The sequence below is a fragment of the Oryctolagus cuniculus genome, chromosome 16 (genome assembly GCF_964237555.1).
Source record: "Oryctolagus cuniculus chromosome 16, mOryCun1.1, whole genome shotgun sequence".
In the NCBI taxonomy this organism is placed as follows: domain Eukaryota; kingdom Metazoa; phylum Chordata; class Mammalia; order Lagomorpha; family Leporidae; genus Oryctolagus; species Oryctolagus cuniculus.
This window is the reverse complement of record NC_091447.1, coordinates 70,865,262-70,871,787: the sequence shown is the minus strand read 5'-3', so window position 1 is coordinate 70,871,787 and position 6,526 is coordinate 70,865,262. Positions and strand designations below refer to the sequence as shown.

Sequence of the window (6,526 nt, the reverse complement as noted above, 5' to 3'; positions counted from 1 at the left end):
ATTATGTCTGACAATGATTTAAACCTTACGTAGAATCACATCTGAACCTTATCTAAAATCAGCATAAATCTGAAGGAGTCAGAGAAGCATTTACAGGACCCAAGGTCTCGAGTGTGGTTGCATTCCACTTTCAATTCACTCTGAGATGAAACAGCATTTTCCCAAGATTTAAAGAAAGATTTTTATAGAAGACACGCTTTTTAATTACTAAATATGTCATTTTCATACTGACAGAAATACTTTTTTCCCCCCTATAAGTCACTCTGATGAGAGAATTCTTTTAACTCCTGAGGACTAAAGAAATTACCAGTCGGTGCTGTTTCTTGTCAGTCTAAGCTGTTTGTCTCTGACATATGTCAAGTCAGCTTTTAGAGGCCCGGGGAAGGGCAGCTTCCTGGTTTTCTCTGAATTCTGAGGCAGCTCTCCTGGCTTTGTGGTTTCACTGTGGGCTGTCTCCTCGTCTCATGCTCGTCACTGGAGACCGAGGAACAAGATTGCCCTCCAAGACGTGCGTGTTAGTTCTCTGTTTCACGTGTTTCCTCCTGGCTGGAGCCCTTTGAGGAATCTCCTTTCCCTGCATCTCATCATTTGTGAGATTTCCAAGTGTGGCCTGCAGGTTCCTGACAGCACGTGGGGCGTGCCGTTAGCATTCTTTGCCTGCTCGGGTGAACCTTGCAGACCCTGGTAAACCGTTATCATTCTTACTTGGCTGTGCAAGTGGAGCAGATGAAACAGCAAGGGTGTCTTGGCTGTCCCTGGTGTTTTGTCCAGTTGGCGTTGTCTGTGCTAACTGATCTGTAGGCGTGCTGGCATGCCTCCCACCTTCACTGAGACTTTCGTGTAGTTTTCAGGGCGTCTCTGAACTCCAGCACCACAACATTCAGTCACACAGATGACTGTTGGAGGCAGTTACCAACCACAAACACAGGTTCACAGAACTCGACTTTCTCCAAGCTGCCCCTGTTTTTGATGAAGCTCTCCAGTGTTTCCTTGGCCTATCCCGACACGTCGAAGTTAAGCTCAAGCCCATGATTTATTCCAGCAGGACCTCAGATGCAGCCCACCATCATACATCAGTATCCAGTTCCACTTCCAAGGTTGAGAAGAGACACTCCTGGGTGAGCCTCAGTGCCTCCATAACGTCAGAATAAATGCAAGGTGCTGGCAGGTGTGTGTTTCCATGCATCCAGGCTGTTTTTATTTTAATGATGTATTCATTTATTTATTTGAAAGAGTTACAGAGAAGGAGAAGCAGAGAGATACATTCCATCCTCTGTTGGCCTCCTCAAATGGCCACAATGGTCAGGGCTGGGCCAGGCCGAAGCCAGGAGCCTCATCTGGGTCTCCCACATGGGTGCAGAGGTCCAAGGACTTGGGTCATCTTCCACCGCTCTCCCAGGCACATTAGCAGAGAGCTGGATCAGAAGTGGAGCAGCCGGGACTCAAACCAGCACCCGTATGGCAGGTTCCAGTTACCTGCTACACCACAGTACCAGCCCCCAGGCTAAGTCTTTGTAAACATTGTAGCCTTCCATGATCACTTGCTCTGAAGGCTTTCAATGTGGATATACTGAGCTGCTTTTTATCAGTTAAGTCATCATTATCTTCTTTGCTCCTCCATGATAGTTTTCATATCAAATTATAAATTTTAAAATCTTGAAGAAAATTAGCAGAAATGGCTCTCCATCGTGTAGTGGGGTTCCTTTTTCTTTTAACATTGCAGTTGATTTCCTGATATAAACTAACCTTGTGGCACAGCGGTCAGGTCAGCCCACTGCAGTTAGGACTCAGCTTCACGGCAGCTGGCTGCTGCCACCACCACAGCTTGCTAGCTTTCATTTGCAGTGTGGCAGTTTTCTGGCAGAACTCCCATGGCCACTCATGCCCTGAGCTGGACTGTGGGGTAATGGCACAGGCAGGGACCTCACAGGGAGGCCCTGGCCAGGCAGACAACCAGATCCACGTGTGGGAGGGCGGCCACTCGTTCCTGGTCTTTGACTCACAGTCAAGCTTGCAAGAAGAATGAAAGTGCAGTGACAACTAACAGTGCCAGAACTGTGATGGAGAGGAGTGAAGTGGGCATTTGGAGATTCGAGGACTGACTACAGCCCCTGTCTCCACTGTGAGGAACAGCATGTTTTTCTTCTTACTGTTGAACTCTTTACTTGGGGTAAAGTTAATCTGATGAGTATAAAGTACACTGAAAGTAGATCATTATAATAATTTTTAAAGATTTATTTACTTGATAGAGTTTGGGCTGGCGCTGTGGCACAGCGGGTTAATGCCCTGGCCTGAAGTGCCAGCATCCCATATGGATGCCAGTTTGCTCCACTTCTGATCCAGCTCTCTGCTATGGCCTGGGAAAGCAGTACAAGATGGCCCAAGTCCTTGGGCCCCTGCACCCACTTGGGAGACCAGCTGTTGCAGCTAATTGAGGAGTGAGCCATTGGATGGAAGACCTCTCTCTCTCTGCCTCTGCTTTCTCTGTGTAATGCTGACTTTCAAATAAATTAATTAATTAAAAAAAGAAAGTTACACAGAGAGGAGAGGCACAGAGAAAGAGAGAGGTCTTCTATCCATTGGTTCCCTCCCCAGTTGGCTGCAGCGGCCAGAGCTGCACTGATCTGAAGCCAGGAGCCAGGAGCCAGGAGCTTCTGGGTCTCCCACGCGGGTTCAGGGGTCTAAGACGGGCCATCTTCTACTGCTCTTCCAGGCCATAGCACGGAGCTGGATTGGAAGTGGAGCAGCCAGGACTCAAACCAGCTTCCATATGGGATGCTGGCACTGCAGGCATTAGCTTTACCTGCTGTGCCACAGTGCCAGACTCCAATCCCTGTAATAACTGAGAGGGAATGAGAGGAAGGAGGGGGAAGGGTGGGAGCGTGGGTAGGAGGAAGGAAAGAATACAGAGTACCACTGTATTCCCAGCCCTCTATACATGAAATACATAAAATTTGCTTACCTTAAATTTAAAAAATGATAGGAATTAAAACTCGAGAAAATATTGTAAACTCTTCAGTGTTGATAAAAATGAACAATTGAATATCTTTATTTAAAATACACCTAGGGTGGACATTTGGCCTGGTGGTGATGATTTAAGTGATAACACTCACACCCAACATCAGCTTCTCCTGATTCTTGCTCCCAATGCTGTGTTCCTGGTAATGCAGTGCATGGGAGGCGGCAGCTTTGGCTTTAGAGGGTCCGTGACACCAACATGGAAGACCCAGGTTGAATTTCTGGCTCCTGGCTTCAGCCATTGGTCTGGTCCAGGACCATTGTAGGCAGTTGGGGGAGTCACATTATTACCTACCAGAATTAAGTGTCTCCCAGCCATGTATGATTTTTTTTTCTTCACTTAAAAGAAAAGTACTTGATTGTGTTTTTTGGGAGAAACAAGTAAATAAAATACTTTGGGATCATTTTACAAAATTGAAGCCCATAAGAACTCTAAAGCCATTGCAGAAATATTGTATAAACATGTATTCATACATTTTTTAAAAAATTTATTTGTTTGAAAGGCAGAGTTACAGAGAGAGAGGGGGGGGGGGTCTTCCATCTGCTCCTTCACTTCCCAAATGACTATACAGCCAGAACTGAGCCAATCGGGAGCCAGAAGCTTCTTCCGGGTCTCCCACATGGTGCGGGGTCCCAAGGACTTGGGCCATCTTCTACTGCTTTCCCAGGCCACAGCAGAGAGCTGGATCAGAAGTGGAGCAGCCGAGACTCGAACTGGTGCCCATATGGGATGCTGGCACTGCAGGTGGTGGCTTTACCCATTATGCCACAATGCCAACTCCAGCCCCAGGGGCTAGAGATTTCAGAGGAATCTTAATACCCAGTAGAAGCTTCTGGTACAACAAGTGTCAGAAGAAAGGAAACAAATGGGAACAGGACACCTGCCAGTCTCCACAGACACATGCCATAGATGGACTTCTAAACACCCCTGGGGAAGAAGCTGCCACTGAGCTAAAGGGAATTGCCTGATGTTGGAAGTGTGTCTGTGACTTCCAGCTGAGGAGTTCAAGGTGTGTTGCAGTGTGTGACCGAGTGTGTCTTGGGGCGCAGCACATTTGTTGTGTGCCTTTGTGAGGAAAAAGTTGAGATAGAGAAAAACCACTCAGGGATTCTCCTGGTGACCAGTGAGAAGGATGCAAGACTCTGACTTAGAAAGGCCTCACGTTTCTCCCTACACCTTCCATGGCTTCCTCTTGTACCCTGTGTGTTACCCAGGAACCCCAGGGTCTGCAATTGCTTTAAAAAATGCATCTCACCAAGCTGCTGTCACAGGTAGCCCCTCCTATGCCCCGTTTCTTTTTCTGGGTAGGTGGGCTGGGGGTAGACATTGGGAACTAGAATCAGGATCCCAAGCAGCATCCCAAAGCTTTGCTCCTAGACTTTGGAAAATTTGGTCGTGGCCCTGAGTCACCTTCTGACTGCACAGGCGCGTTCTCTGCTGACCTTGCATGGGATAGCGGCTGCAAAGGGAGCCCGTGATCTGTGTGTGTGTGTGGGGGGGGGGTGGTTAACTGCACCCACCTAGACCATCACTGCAAACTCTTGAACTGCAAAAGCTCCCAGTGCTTTGTGTGTTGACCCGGAAAGAAGGGTGAGAGCCATGAGCACTTCATTGTTGTACCCGCAGGGCATTTCATGGCTGCCCTGGCCCCAGTATGGAGGCTGTGATGTGTGCGAGCACTTGGCGCCACCCACAGGCTGCAGGGACATCTGGAGACCCACACCTGGCGGGTACTGAGCAGCCCTGGTGCTGGGCAGCCACGACGTCTGTCCACCACAGGAGATTGCAAAGGCAGCAGAGTGCCCCAGCCTCTCCCGCCTGCCTGTATCCCTTCTTGCCATCACCTACACTCTGCTTGGCTGCCACAGGAGACCCTGCCATGTGCCTGTGGCTGTGGTTAGAATCCCCGCACACTGGCCCTCAGCTTCTTGCATGTCAGCCCCAGTCCTCCCCATAACAGTATGGATGCAGGCTAGGGTACAGCTGCATGGAGCCCGGAAGGGGGGCATCCCAGTGGCCCCCTCTGCTCCATCACCTTCCCAAGGAAGGCACTTAGGCAGTCGGGGTGCTGTGTAGGTACATGGTAGCCGACAGCATGGGCACAGTGTTTTGGTGCACTACCCCAGGGGTCTGGCTCCTTACCTGAATGACAAGGACTTCAGCAACCACTCCTCACGAGACCCTCTGCAGGTAGCTAATGAGCTCCGCAGGCCAAGCTGGAGGCACTGTGCCACCCACCGCACTGTGCCTGCTGCTGCACTGTGCCCTGGGTGCCCCCACAACGTACTTTGCGTGTGACTCATATTCTGTTCCCAGTTTGAAGACAAGCCCATGCCAATTCTTCCTGGCCCACATTATCCCCTTGTGCCCCTTGGAACCACAATTAAAGAAGATGGGTTGGGGCCTGGCTCAGTGGCATAGCAGGTAAAGCCGCTGTCTGCAGTGCTGGCATCCCATATGGGTGCCGGTTCGTGTCCCGGCTGCTTCACTTCTGATCCAGCTCTCTGCTATGGCCTGGGAAAGGAATAGAAGATGGCCTAAGTCCTTGGGCCACTGCACCCACGTGGGAGACCCAGAAGAAGCTCCTGGCTCCTGGCTTCAGATCAGCACAGCTCCAGCCATTGTGGCCAATTAGGGAGTGAACCAGTGGATGGAAGACCTCTCTTTCTCTCTCCCCCCCCCTTCTCTGTAACTCTGATTTTCAAATAAATAAATGACTCTTAAAGGAATGATTTGACTGTTGAAGCACAGGGTTCATGCAGGAAGACTCGCGAGGCCCACGCGGTCCAGTGGCATCCCTAGAGTCACACGTTGGTGAATGTCACTCCTGATCTGCCTTAGCCCTGTACTGGCCCCACTGGCTGCTGACATCCCATACCAGCCCTGCTGTCCTCACTCATATCAGACATAGGCAAAGAAGGCACAGCAGCCTCTTGTAAACCAGCGTCATTCACCACTGACCACCCTTCTGGTCTCCAGTCAGCTGCCCACTGCCTGGCTCTGCTGAGTGGAACACAGCACAGTCTGAGGTCAGAAGTGGTGACAGCTAAGGAAGGAATCACTGAATCCTGCCATTCCCAGCGTAGGACAAAGTATATGGAATCAAGTTGGAGTTGTGGGAGTTTCTGTGACCCCCCTCCCCAGCCAAGTCACGTTGTGTGGATCGTGTGTCCACTGAGAAGACCCACTGTGGTCTGGTGGTATTTTATCTCATCGTGGGAATGAGTGTCCTTAACCCAGAGTGTAAGGCCTCCTTGAAACATCTCCTCACATGTCACCCCTTGCTTCGTCACCACTCTTGGTCACTTTCTGAATAATTTCATTCCTAATTAGCTTCCTTTGTTTTTAAGGGCCATCAGGACATCTTCTGGTTTTCTTTTTCACTTTACTGTCCTTTCCACTAATCTATTAGTTCTTTGATTTGAAGATCTTCTACAAGTGCACTGTAAAAGTTTATGGAAAATGGATTTTTAAAAAATATTTATTTGAAGGCCAAGCCAGAGAGAG

At 49.5% G+C, this 6,526-nt stretch overlaps 1 pseudogene; it reads right to left on the bottom strand.

The window, feature by feature from the left end:
* Positions 1–385: 385 nt before the first annotated feature.
* Positions 386–1,186, bottom strand: LOC127488757 (protein-L-isoaspartate O-methyltransferase domain-containing protein 1 pseudogene; annotated as a pseudogene).
* Positions 1,187–6,526: the final 5,340 nt, after the last annotated feature.